General features: G+C 39.0%; 1 long non-coding RNA gene across 1 annotated transcript; it reads right to left on the reverse strand.

The window, feature by feature from the left end:
• Window positions 1–936: 936 nt before the first annotated feature.
• On the reverse strand, window positions 937–1,786 carry LOC104453675. Its single transcript, XR_005552949.1, has 2 exons — window positions 1,204–1,786; window positions 937–1,120 (listed from the first exon to the last, which is right to left on the reverse strand). It is a non-coding gene; the product is annotated as an uncharacterized LOC104453675 (long non-coding RNA).
• Window positions 1,787–15,064: the final 13,278 nt, after the last annotated feature.

The following is a 15,064-nucleotide window of genomic DNA, read 5'->3' on the forward strand; positions in this document are numbered from 1 at the left end:
CAACTTTCAATTAGGATTTATTTCCTAATTCGCAACCGTATATAATCTTTGATTCCACGTATAAGGCTTTAGATGGAATTTTTGATCACGCGGGAATAAAATTTTGATATCTTGATCTTTAAAGGTTAAGATCAATTTATCGATTTTATTAGCGAAACAATCGGGTTTGATTAGATATCGTTTCCAAACTCGAACAATGGATAATATCTTTGATGACCATGGATGATTTGGTGTTTATATTTTAGTTGCTTTATTTATTCCAAAAATACAAAAAAAAAATTTGCATTTGCATATCATCTAGATTAGAATTGATTTCCTAGATAGAATTACATGATTGAATAGTTAAATTCTTCTTTAAATGCATGTTTAGATGGTATCTAGGTTAAATAATTTCTTTGAATCAAATGGCATGTTGAGATAAATTTCCAAGTTAAGATAGGATTCAAATTAGTCTATTTCCTAACTTAAAATAGATAATATTCCACGTTAATTAGATTTTTATTTTTAGCAATTTTTAATTTCGAATTTTAATTAAAAAAATCATCATGCATATGTCATGTAGAATTAGGGCATCCTTTGTACATCATTGCACGTTAGGATAATTTTAAGTTTAGATTGATTTAGATAGACTGCATCTTAGGTTAGAGATTGCTAAGTTAAGATAATATCTTGGTTTAAATTAGGGTTTAGCCTGACCTAATCCTTAATATAAGTTGAATAGAGTCTTTAATTTAGCTAGATAATTTTCACATTTTTCTAATTTCGAAAATTCATGGAAAATACCAAAAATTATCTTAGAATAAATCAATTTCATTCTTTAGGACATACTGCATTTTATTTATGTCATGTAGTTTAAGCCATATTACCAACTCATATTATTTCATGTTAGATTAGTATCATACATTGCATATTGCATGATTTTCATTAATAAAAAAGAAAGAAATTACGTGTTAATTAGAAATCATATTTATGGTTGTTGATCTGAGTGAGCAAGTCTAGTAATGTCGATCCTTCTTCGATTTGTGCGAATGTCATCGATTCTACTTACAAACCGATCCGTGATCAGCAATCTCTGCGATTCGCCCGAATGTGATGCAGGGGCACCAAAATGACAAGCAACCTGTGAGATTAACAAGATATCAACCTTCATGAGCCATAGATAACACGAATTTATCTCTGGATCCACTTAAACTCAACTAATACCAAAGTGGTATAAGATCATTCGATTGCTAAATTCTGATAACCCCGCGACACTAGGCAATTGCAATTGGATTCTCCAGTCTATAAACTGTCCGACTTTTGCTCGTAGATGTCGCCCAGTAGTTTTATACATGGCATAACTGTTCTATCAAGTGTTAATCCACCTCTAAACCAAATGGATTGCGAGGAAAATTCCAGAGGACTTGCAAGTTGGAACGTCGTCGAAGCAACTGAAAAGCCCAGAGGACCAAGGCATGTTGTTAATGGGTCGAGCTTGAAGACCCGCAGGGGGCAGAGGATTGTTCGGGGCCCCGAAATTTGCATAACTTTGGTTCATGGGTTGCACTGGAATGCCATCCACGGGTGGCGGCGGTGGCGGAGCAGAGGCACCGGGCTTCTGTGGGTAGCCATCAGATGCGTTCGAGGAGTACATAGCTTCAATCCACAACTACAGATACCGGCTCCAACGATCAAAGAAGGGCGACACGACACAGCGAAAGATCGAATGAGGAAGTGAATCGGGCGAGGGCTAGAGAGGGTTGAAAGATGAGATGTTAGGTGAACTGCACAGTGCACATGATGTATACGTCCTGTTTCTATGCATCTAACACTAATATATTTGCGTAAAAGAGGGGTTTCGTCAGTGAATGCTTTCACCAGAAGCGGCCGTGACCAAGCAAGTCGTTGATCCGCCTTCGAATCTGTTTGCTGGTCGTGGCAACGACGAAGCGCCAACTTTGACGGTTGATGGTTAGTTGAAAAGTAAATGCCTTGTTTAAGCTCTAAGCTATCGTCGTGCGATTAAACTACGTATAGACTTATAGTTTAGCGCGGTGGGCAACGTTGACAATGGTGTAAATTGAGACGAGGTCAGGCAGTTTCGTATGTAATTTTGTTTTTTCTATCGTGATTTTTTGGGACCATGTTCAGGTTCTAAAGTTGGACGCGACTTCGCTCTCGTGACGCGACCGTCACACTTTCCCACGAATCGCGACCTCGTTTGTTTCTAGAACACCGAACGTAGTTTCGAGAGGGGTTTGTCACCTATAATTAGGTGCAATGTTGTTATCAAGACAGCACAGGGCTCAGCAGCTTTTGTTTACGTTCCTTTTGGGATTCCGGGGTGAAATTAGGAAGAACTCCATGGAAGAGACGAGTTAGAGAACTTGGTCCTTTTATTTTTTGGTTCGAAAGGAGAACTCGGTCTTAGGTGAAGGGATAATTGATTCGTTTTTCCAACCGGCGAGATTAGATTTGTTGGATAGTGTGGACGGGCATTGATTGTATGGGGTTGTGTTTTAGTCCGTGAGAAACAAGTTGGGATTGTTTGAGAAGATGCTTGATCTAGCGAGGGAGTCACGGCCTTTGGGTAGTGGTTGCCGACCCTCGCTTGGTCTCATTTAAAAATAAGGAAAAAATTATTTAAAAATTACAAAAATTGTTCACATCTATGTTGGTGATGTCATGTAGAACGCTCACTATCCATGTTAGCAATTTTTTTGCAAATATTAGCTGAATAGACTTTATTGGCAAATTATCAAAAGACTTAGAATTAAATTAATCAAAATTGAAAGGTTTAAGACTGAATTAGTACATGTGTAATACATTTAGGATTTTTTTTTATAATAATTATTCCAATTTTCATCACATCGGCAAGTGCAAATAATGTCAAATTGGGCTATCCATCGAGTTCTGACTTGTGACTTACCTTGCTGCTAAGATTTATGAGGTATTAGATGGGATTGTTCTACTTAGGTAAATGTCCATTTCATAGAAGAACATATAGGCTTACTTTTTTCCTAATGTGAATATCCCTTCTGTAAATGACTAAATTCTTGCTCACGTTGGATGAGCTTTAATGCATCGACTTATTATGACGTGATTGAGTGAATTTTATAAAGCCACTATATTCACAGGAAAAGAAAGAAAATAAAATAGAATTTGTATAAAGCCTAATGTATTGTGAGGAGAATTGAGATAGCTTATTGCGGACTCTTTTACACAGGGTAAATGCCCTCTTGCTCCTGACCTTGGGCACGTCCTAATATGTTCTCCTCCTTTCTCTTCATTGAGCAAAAACGCGAGGCCAAATCGTTCTGATCGCAACATCAATCCGAGTATGTATCTAGACCCTCTATTGTTTGGTGTTGTAAATTCATTTACGTGATTTCATAAAATGTATACCCTTTCCTTCTTTGAGCAGGGCAGACGACAAAACTTATGTCGACAGATCGAGCATGCTACTGTTTACTTTAAAAGTGAAAATCGCTGGAGTATGATGCATATAATATTTTTTCAATGTAGTCACCGTCTTCCCTCATGCGAAGGGCGATAAGATGATGATGAAAGCAATGTGCACAGATCTGATATGCATTGCCGAAACCAAGCTTAGAATTAATTCCTGTCAGCTATATCTATATGATTCGACCACTAAAAGTGGGAAATTTGTGGATGGAGTTAAAGAAGACATTCGATGCCAACGTTGAAAATGGTCAACTCAAGGAAAATGGACATTGGGTCCAAGCTATTTTTATTTCCTATTTACACGTAAACAAGTAATAATGACAAAAATGAAAAATGAACTTTGACCCAATTGCAATTTGATCACCCGAACTTTTAATTAATTCAATGCGGTCCCTAAACTTTGGTCCAATGTGCAATGTGGTCCATAATCTTTTTATTTGTTCAATGCGGTCCTAGGACTTTTAATACATATTCAATATAGTCCATGAACTATATTCAAATTGTTGTCCTTCTATTAATTTAAGATCATGGACAATGTTAAATATTTTCATATAATTTATGAACTAAATTGAACATGTACAAAAAGTTCAGGGACTATATTAAATAAATTAAAGGTTTATAGGTCACATTGCACGTTGGGTTAAAGTTTGGGAATCGCATTGAATAAATTAAAAGTTTAGAGATCACATTATATATTGGACAAAGTTTAGGGATCATTTGTAACAACAACAACAACAATAAGAAATCAATCTAATGATAACTCAATCAGCTTGGTATTGTCATGGCCAGCATCCTTGATCGGCCACCCAAAAAGAAGAAAACAAAGGGAAAAAGGAGGACTTCATAGTATTCACTTGATATAAGTAGGCAATAGTTGTAGGAAAGGCAATATTCCTGCATTAAGGTTTTATTGAATTTTGCATAATTGGCCTCCCCGAACTTAGGTTATTTTAGTTCCCATTTAAATCGTGGCCAAAAGAGACAGATCACATTACCATAGAATTTTATCATCGGAGTATACATTTTGACTACTTCATTATGTTAGCAAAATGCTCGTACATTAGTAATAAAACTACATGAATCTAATTGCGAGAAAATGTAAATGGCAAGGAATTGATACAGTTTGAATTGAAGTTATATCGAAAATAAATTACAAGGAATTGAAATTACGTAAAACGGCGACAAGGATGAGGTTGCTATAATCACTCTTGTTATGCTTTCTATCAATTCAGATGACCAAAAAAAGTGACACTATGAGCTTTGGTAAAAGTTGCCGTAATCATTCTTGTCATGCTATCTACCAATTTAGACGATGTTGTATTTGTTCAAATTTACTACATTAGAACTAATTTGGCAAAGTATGCGGAGGGAACAACCAGGGACAATGTTAGATGAGGAACCGCTCTCAGAATCCGCTACCGATGAGATTGATGCGGTGGTGGGGAAGTGAGGGAAGCGTCACATTGCATTATCGTCCAATTTTCGGCAATGTCTTTTTCCCACTTGAATTAGCAGCAGCTGACGCGTGAATCAGCAACAAGTCTTCGTTATGTATCAGATCTTTGATGAAGTTTTTTCAAACTGTTGGTGCTGAAATTTGTACCATGCACCTAAGAGAGAAATGTTATTTTTTTTCATGTTATATGATTGGGATCATATTACAGAAACTTTTTGACAAAGAGATGATAGCCTTAGAATTAGGACATCATATCTGTAATAGTTGTAGTATTGCAAAAGGGTTTGGCAAATGGCTTTGTCATCATGTCTGCGACTTCTGCTAGCTTTTATATAATAAAAAGAGTTCGTCACATACATAAGCTACTGATACAAAGTATATGATCATGAAGATAGGAACTTCTAAGTTTATGACATAGATGTACGTCTTTCGAATCTGACAAGTTTCTTCAACTCTCACGAATGTTGCTTCATGCTGGGGGTCGTGCCTGAGGCCCATATTTGGTAATCACCTTTCCTACAACATGTCATATACATAATCAAAACTTTACATGTCGACTACAAGAAGATTAAAGAAGTTGTTTAGATTTCATACTAAGGTTAGTATGGAATCATGTATTGAATAACTAAGAGCAAGTGTTAGTGTGCTTATTAATGTGTGTGTGTGTGTGTGTGTGAGAGAGAGAGAGAGAGAGAGAGAGAGAGATTCCTAAGTAGTTCCTACAAGTGCGTACCTGAAAAGCTCTTTTGAATCGAAGGGTGGTGATCGTTCTTGATATCATTAGCTTTCCGATGATCCTATCCATTGCTTGAAAGTAAGATATCCTCCAAGACTGCTTGAAATGCAATGCACTACAAAATCCCAAGAATCCAATTGTGAATCCCGGTCCCAGGCCCGCATAGAACCAATTATGGATGTCCAGATTGCCTACATTAGGTTCACCTCCATTTCGAAAATCACCATCTTGTCCATCGATATTAGGATGTTGCTCATCTCCAGGGCAAACTTTTGAAAGAGGAGCTCCACAAAGTTTGTCATTACCGCGATACACAGATTCATCATCCACGGTACGCAGATGACTGCTTGAAGGAATAGGGCCTGATAAATTATTTAATGAGAGATTGAGACAACTTAGAAAGTCTACGCTGGATATGCTAGGAGGGATTCTACCCGAAATCCCGTTGTTGGATAGGTCAAGGGATTCTAAGTTTTTGAGGTTGCCAATGTTTGAAGGGATTTTCCCACTCAAATTGTTTTGAGAGAGGTTCAAATTCTGAAGTTCGACGAGCCTAGTCAACTCTTCTGGTATTTTGCCATTTAAATTGTTTGCAGAAAGGTCAATGGAATAGAAGAATTGCAGTGTCTTGCTATACATTTGGCTAGTTCCCTTTGTATTAACTAGGACGTTGATTGATGGCATATCCAGCCAATATGGTTGATCACTAGTATCTCCAACCATAGACAACAATCCACCAAAACACAGCGGAATGCTTCCGGAAATGTTGTTCTGTGCTAGGCTTAAAAAATGGAGAGAGCTAAGTTGGCAGAGTTGAGAGGGAATGCTTCCGGTGAAACTATTCTTCTCAAGATCGATCAGGGATAATAATTGAGAATGTTGTCCAAATGGAGGAATTTCGCCAGTGAAGTCATTATCACTTAGATCAAGGAGCAGGAGGTAAGTTACGTTTGACAAACATTTGGGAAGCACTTTGTCGAAGCCATTTCTATGCAGGACCAGAACTTGTAATTGCTTCAAATGGCAGAAAGAGTTAGTGAAATGACCACTTAACCTGTTGTCACCCAGAAGAATCCATTCCAGTGCTTCCAACTTTTTCAGACATAAGGGTAGTGTCCCGGATAGTTGGTTCTTTGACAGATCAAGATATAATAGGTTCCCCATTGCACAAAGTGAATCCGGTATGCTGCCGCTGAGACTGTTACCAGAAAGAATCAGAAATCGTAGCAGTTGCATCTTGTTTCCGTCCATTCTGGAAATGGGACATAGCGTTAAGTAAAATGTCGGAAAGCCAATTGGGAATTTCATCTGAGATGTTTGCATTGGACATGTACAAGTTTGAAATATTCCTCTGTGTTTGAAGCCACAATGGAAATTTCGGTCCCACATCACAACCTGACATGTTAATCCATTGAACTTGGAATGGAGGAACCCAGGCGGGATCAAAACTTAAAACAAGTTCATTAGACGAAGTGGACAAATGGGTCAGGCTCGTGAGATTAGCAAAGTGCGATTCACTAACAACTCCATTTAAAGAATTATTTGTTATGTCCAACACCTCTAGATTAGATAGTCGCCCAATACTTACCGGGATGTTCCCACTCAATTTGTTGTGGCTGAGATCCAACTTTGTTAGAGATGATAGCTCCCCCAGAGTTACTGGAATAGGTCCCCAAATCAAGTTTCGTGATAGACTTAGGCACTCGAGATCTTTGAAACTCCCCAATTGGCTTGGTAGAAAACCACTGAAATTATTGGCAGTGAAATCACAAATCCTCAGGTTACTTTGTGCCGACTCCAAAGGACCACGGATGATGCTCCCAACATCTCCATCAAAGTTATTAGACGCCAACCTTAATTCATGCAACTTGTAGAGACTGCTGAAGTTTTTCAGAATTTGACCGCCTAGAAAATTATGAGACACATCGAGAAAGGAAAGTTGTTGATTATTATCAAAGAGTGTCCTGGGAAATGCGCCTTTCAAATGATTTGCCCTCAAATCGATATGCTCGAGCTTGCTAAAGTTGTAGAACCAGGGAGGAATAATTGAATTTAGGGAATTGCCTGATAGATCCAGGAATATTAAAGAAGTGAAGTTGACGGATAGAGAGTGAGGAAGTTTTTCGAGAGAACAATCCTTCAACTGCAAAGATTGCAGTGAAGAAAGCATATTAATGGAACTAAACCAATCTTTGGATTTCCCAAGGTCAATGCTAGAGAGATGAAAGTATTTCAAGGAAGATAATTTCGACACCCATTGGAGGTTATTAGTTGTTAAAGAGCCCTCGCCAAACCTACTAGCAAGATCTAGATATTGCAAGTTGGACAGGTTACCGAGGTGATGAGGTATGTTTCCGTCAAAACCTGCGGATGATAGATTAAGATACTCTAGTCTCTGGAGAGTACCAAAGAATTGGGGGATTTTTTGCTTGGAAAATTTGTTGAGGCTGAGATCTAGATACTTCAAATGCTTCAGTTCAGCCAAAGATGCATGGATTTTACCTGCCAAGCTGCTCTTATCTAGACATGAGATATATCCGTTTGGGGAGGTCTCAAAGCATGGATTACGAAGATCGAGTTTGAAAATATGGCCAGTCTTTTTGCTGCATTTGACTCCTTTCCACTCACAACAGTCCTTGCTAGTCCACGATGACAAGCGTTTAGAATGGTCGATGAGACCTTGCTTGAATTTCAATAGCGCTTCTCTCTCTGTACCAAAGCAGCTCACATTGGCGAAAGCTTCGGAATGGCCAAACTCAAATGATTGAAACACGAGAAGAGTCCACAATATGAGGGGTGCAAAGGCAGGGGCTGATGCCATTGCTTTCGATAATATGGGATTAGGAAATGCAGTGTATTTCCTCCGTTTTATGGTGACATGGGTCTTGGGAAGGTCTTGATTGAATTTCATCGAGAAAAGGACATTACTCATTTCCTACTTATTTGATTTGGCCATCATTGTCGATCAATGCTGTCACACCCTGAATCCCAATAGAAAAAGGGAATGACACGGCTGTCATTCAAATCTTATGCAACAAACATATTTATTAATAATTCAAAATATATCAAATCTTCATTGCTTTTAAGACATGAGTTTACAAATTCATAGATAGAATTGATAGCACCACAACTCAAGAAATGAACTTTGTAGCTTAATTTTCACTAAACTTTAACTTTGAGCCATAGTTTTGAAAACTACTAGATTAGACAAATGAATGGTGTAAGCACTTACTGACATTACGATATGAAGTCGAATTAGCTTGGCGAAGCGTCCGTGGCATTGACTCACAAAACCCTCTCTCTCTCTGTCTTTTCTTCTTTCCCTTTTCCCCTATCCTTTTCTTTCCGTTCGTGTGAGTCTCGGCCCGTCTTTAAAAGCTGAAGGTGTCCACTATTCCTTGTTTTCGTTGACTCAGTCAACTTCCTTTCTTTTTTTCTTTTTCTTTTTTCCTTTGATCGAGTCAAAGTCCATATTTACAAATGCAATGAAAGAGCGCCATGTTCCGGAGATGCCTTCCGAGCCAGGACCAACTAATCACCAGAGTGCAGCCAAAAGCATAACGTTGCCTAAGTGCAATCTTCTGCAGGGTATCGGATGGGGTTGAAAGTGAAAGTTGTCAAAAAATGATGGAAAACCAATTCACTTGAGTGAGACAGAGGAGAGTGGAATTTCGTTTGTAGAGGTGAAATCTGGAGATCTATGAAGGAGGCCAAAAGCGAAGACAGCTCTCTGGGTCCCTACCGACACTGGTGTGCGAAAGCATTGGGGGCGAACGGAATTAGATACCCTGGTAGTCCATGCCGTAAACGATGAGTTAGATACCCTGGTAGTCCATGCCATAAATGATGAGTGTTCATCCTTGGTCTACGCAGATTAGGGGCCCAACTAACTAGTGAAACACTCCATCTTAGGAGTACGGTCACAAGACCGAGACTCAAAGGAATTGACAGGGGCCTAGGAGTATTAGAGTCAATGGTCAAAAGCTTTGATTGATAATGACGTGTCAATGGACATGTCGAATCCACGCGTTTCAAGCTCGCGTACTCCTGGGTTAAAGCACATGCGCTGCAGAAATGGACTAAGCAATTAGCGCGAGGATCCTCTTGCAGCTGGTATTGCTATCTTATCTTGGTGCGGTAGAAGTAGGAGTAGCAGCAGGCGCCCCCGGTCAACAAGGCGATCACCGTGTAAATAGATCCGTGCGCAGGTCATGCCGCAACAAAAACAATTATGTCGATCCTTCTTCAATTTGTGCGAACGCGATTGATTCTACTTGCAAACCGATCTCTGATCAGCAATCTCCGCAATTCGCCCAAATGTGATTAAGGGGCCCCAAAATGACAAGCAACCAATGAGATTGACAGGATATCAACCTACTGAGCCATAGATAACACCTTTTCATCTCTGGATCCACTTAAAACTCGACATATTACCAAAGTGGTGTAAGATAATTCGATCACTAAATTCTTATAACCCCGCGACATTAGGCAATTGCAATTGGAGTCTTGAGTCTCTTAACTGTTCGACTTTTCCCCATCGATTTCATCCAGTAGACGTGTACATGGGCATAACTATTCTATCAAGTGTTAATCCACCTCTAAACCAAATGGATTGCGAGGAAAATTCCAGAGGACTTACAAGTTAGAAATCAAAAGCTTTGATTGATAAGACAGCAAGAGGACCCTCGCGCTGATTGCTTACTCCATTTCTGCAGCGAATGTGCTTTGACCCAGGAGTACGCGAGCTTGAAGCGCGTGGATTCGACATGTCCATTGACACGTTATTATCAATCAAAGCTTTTGACCATTGATTCTAATATTCTCAGGCCCTGTCAATTCCTTTGAGTTTCGGTCTTGTGACCGTACTCCTTAGATGGAGTGTTTCACACGTTAGTTGGGCCCCTAATCTGCGTAGACCAAGGGCGAACACTCATCGTTTACAGCATGGACTATCAAGGTATCTAATCCTGTTCGCTCCGCATGCTTTCGCACACCAGCGTCGGTAGGGATTCAGAGTTAGAGGTCTTGAGTTCAAATTTTATCAGACCCCATTTGTCTCCCCAATCAAATATGTTCACGCTTAGTATTAGCAAAAATGATCAGACTTATCGTGAGGAGAAGTGTGATAATATTTTTATATTAAATCATATTTTCATCTAACAGCTTAAACTTTTAAATAATTGGCATGAGTCTCACAAAATCTTTCAGAAACAAACAAGAAACGTTGTGAAAAGAAAATAGCAAGAACGATAGAGAGATAAAATAAACATTGGAAAACTTTGGCTAAAAGCTGTTGTAGTTAATGTGGAGCCTTTAAAGGTTTCATTTTGATGAGAACCTATTGACATGTTTCATCCTTCGTGTAGCAACCATTTGAGAAGAGTCTACGAATGCTTTATGACCTCTTTCTTGCTATGACCATTTGGTAGTTTCCTCTTTTATAGTTCTTTTAAGAAACGAAAATCTAGAAATGACTCGGATCACTTAGATCATAGATGTGACAGTCTGAATTTCCAAGTCTGTTTTCAATGAAATAAATCGGACTTTTCATCGACGTGTCTATAGTGCTATTCTTTGAGCTGATCACTCATGAGATAACTAAACTAGTTGGAGAAGTCAGTAAGGAATTTTAATGTAACAGGCTTGAGAATTCGACCAGGAATCGACTACTCGACCGTGTTAGTCTGTAAGGGTCATTGCGGTACAATTGAAAATCTATCAAAGACCGGAAATAGGTCGATTCGATTGAGATATATAATTAGGCATGGGTGACTTTACCTAATTACAAAATTCACATCAATCGACACTAAACCGATTTTTCTATCGTTTTGATACCCTATGTCCGTAATTGAAATCTCGAGATTTTTCACGACAACCGAAAGTCGCCAATGAGTCGAAGATGTACATAGTGGCTCGAAAATAATCAACCACGAGTTCATTGCACCGAAAATTCCCAAAAAACTACCCGATGGTTTAGGTCGCGTTGAAACCACGTTTGACTACCATGGAATTCATTCTCGATTGCAGAAATTGAGAACTTTCATATGTCACAATTAATCCTAGGGATATTGTTGCATCTTTTCAAAATGTATTGATGACGGGAATAGTTAGTGAAAAGTGCAAATGCGGCAAATTAAAGGAATAAGAGAAATGTCGTATTTTAAATGGGTTGTTAGTCCTCAATGTGGAACTAATGGAGTTAAGAATTATAAGAGTAAACCGAGGGCTCTTCTTGGTTAGTAAGGTTATTAAATGGCCAAGCAAAAGAAAGGAAAAATGAAGAGTAGAAACAATGGAATTCGGATGCCTTCATGTAAGGGGGAAATTCACTTGCATTTGAGTCTCATTTGAAGGGGATAAGTGTGTTTAAGTGGGGTGGGCCTCTCGACAATGAAATGAGGGAGTTTTTCCATGGAAAAAGTACTAAAGCTCTTGTGAAAAACAAAAGGCTGTGGAAATGTGAGAGGAGGGACCCTCATGGTCCTTTTTCCTCCCTCTCCTTTCCCCCTCCGTACAATCCCCTTCCCCTTCTTGGCACCATGCAACTACTCTCTTCTCTCTCCCCCTTTCTCTTTCTTTCCCTTTCCTTTCTTTTCTCTTAACCGAAAAGCTTGTCTTTTCTTTTCCCTATCTCTTTTTCTTCCGCGCGTATTTCTTCTCCCTTGCTGCCGTGTGCCTGTCTCCCTCTTTCCCTTTCTTTTCCTTTCCTTTTTCCCTTTCCTTTTTCAACCGTGCAAGCTGTTGTTTTCTTCTTCTTTAAACGTGCAATCCCCGTTCTTGCTCTCTCTTGGACGACAAACCAGTGACTAAGAAAACGGAGAAAGGCGTGGTCTTGATGTTACAAAATTCCTGGACCCACAGAAGCTTCGACCTAACTACCACCATGTTTTTTTTTTTTTTTTATCTCTTAGTCTTGGAGTTCAAGTGATGACAAAACCTCCTCACCAGCATGAGAACAGCTCGGCCAATTAAACACCACGTTTGTTTTTCTCTATCGAAAATTTTGTAATTATGTGTGTTGTTGTTGCAGTCGCACCGTAGCACACCCCTCTGCTGTTTCGGCTCAACCCCATCACTGACAGACCCAAGGCTTGTCTCTGTGTTGTTGTCCAGTCATCAGCAAGAGCCGCCTTTAGTTTTAAATAGTCGAGCTGTTCTTCTAAAATTGGAATAGGAGTTGTGTACCTCTGTTTAGGGGTTGAAATTAGTTGAGAAAGGTTTAGATGAGATTAAAGATAGTTAATATTAGTTTAGTAAGGTTAGATTAGCCATAAGGAGGCTTAGTTTTAATTAAAATAGTAAGATAAGAACCGTAGAGGATAGTTGGGCCAAAAACATGGGATGTTCTTTAAAACTATTTTCTGGACGTGTACGATTTATTATTTTTATAGACTAACATGTGTTGCGATTTTGAAGTAAATTCCTTCTGAAGAAATGTTTTACACATTTTCAAGTATAACATATATTTTTCTCACGATTTTTGGGGATTTAAAGAAAAATGATTTTAGCTTCGTTAGCTTTAAATAGAAACTTGAATTGTATTGGAATTTGCGACCTGTAAGGATTCTATGGGTTGTTACTAACTCTTCGGGTTCGATTTTAAAAATGAGTTATTCACGAAAGTTGTTTTTTACATCTTCTCGTTGAACATACTTGAATTTCAGACCAAACAGACCTGTTTCGAACCCCAAACCAAGTTGATTTCGGAAAATAGAACCGCTGGAAACGGACCCAATTTTAGTGCTGGATTGAATGAATTACTAGGCTGAATCCAGAGGGATCTGGGCCTCGGTGTCTTCATGAAAAAGGTTTTTTTACATGTCCTTTTTCAAACTCATATGAGTTGGTTTCTGGTCTTGAATCCGAAAGTGCGCAACTGGGCAGTTTCTCCCAATTCTGGTCAATAGAAGTTTATAACTGTTTTGAGGTGTTTCTTGTTGGAAAATTGTTTAATTGATGTTATGAATGAAATGTGCAATTGAGCATTGAACTGTGACATTGAGTGAATGTATACATGACATAAGAATCCGTCACGAGCCTTTGGGGCCGGACGATGCTCCTTCGGGAATGCCCTAAGTCAACGAATGCTGATCGCAGTGGATGCTAGACCGATGCTCCTAATCGGAAAGCCGTCTAGAGGTAGACGTTGCTACACTCGACGGTGCAAGGCGATGCCCATTTATGCCAGAAGACTGTTATCCGTTGCATTGACTGTGGCATGTATGATTACATTAATATTTATATCCTTACATATACTCACGTTAAGGTATTCATATGATGTGTAAACTCAATATTATTAGGTATGATTTGATTGACACTAATATGCAGGAACATGCTGGTATTAAAAGAATTGTGAGAAATGTGACTAGGTTGCATGTAGAGTGTACCCTTCTCCTACTCGGGATTTAGGGGATTAACTCAATTGAGATGTGATCTCACCCCATTGTAGGCTAAAATTTTTCAAGTCCCTAGATGGAGGATTTTCAGGAGATGTACAGGGAGTCGAAGGAGGTGAAAGCTAGGTCTTGGTTTAGTTTCTGTTAGGAGTTGATGGGTCTTCCATCTAGCTTGGACATTGGGTGACAGCCTATGCTTTTGTTATCGAGAAGTTTGACGGGATCGCCTGGGACCCTAGTCCCATGGACGAGGAGCTCAGAGCATAGATAGCCTAGAAACTCTTCTTTTTGAAACAGATCCTTGTCATGTTAGACTTTTATGTGTGTTGTAAAAATATGTGTGTCTAATGTAAATATAATCATATGTTTGCTATCCCATCTCTATATTGTTTGGAGGTTATTATTATGTTTCCGCTTGTGAAATAAAATGAATGGGTCAACAACCATTCCTGGGAGGTTGCAAACTTTCATCGACCATTGCGGGATGTGCATGCGCTCGAGATTCGGGTCATGACAATGGAATCAAATCAAAATAAAAGCAACTCAGCATTCTCGACATCAAATTCATGACACACAGTTGTCTCCGAAATCTTCCTAATTTGGTTTCGATTTAGGCCGCGATTGAATGTGTGGATCAATTATTTTGTGTGGATCAATAGTTTTGTGCTGGTGTTCCACTTTCTTTTATTATATGGTCGACTGTTGGTCCTCTGAGTGCTCCACCTTCTTTTTGGCTTGTTCTATTCTCCCCAAGATGATGCATGACGTGTTTTGCAAATTGATCATCCGCGTGTCTTTTGACATGTCTTCTTTCTTCAACACATCATATGCTTACATATATCAATCGGTAATACTTTTTACATGGCAAACCAGCCTCCTTTGCTCATCCAAGTGTAACTTTTTTTACTACTGCCGCATTTAGATAGAGGTGATCACCCACATCTTGATGAAGAGTACATGACCAAATCAATATACACGTGCATTGTCCAAAAATCGTATCCTTTTGTATCAGAACCCTCTTCTCATGGGTAA

The sequence above is a fragment of the Eucalyptus grandis genome, chromosome 7 (genome assembly GCF_016545825.1).
Source record: "Eucalyptus grandis isolate ANBG69807.140 chromosome 7, ASM1654582v1, whole genome shotgun sequence".
Taxonomy (NCBI): Eukaryota; Viridiplantae; Streptophyta; class Magnoliopsida; order Myrtales; family Myrtaceae; genus Eucalyptus; species Eucalyptus grandis.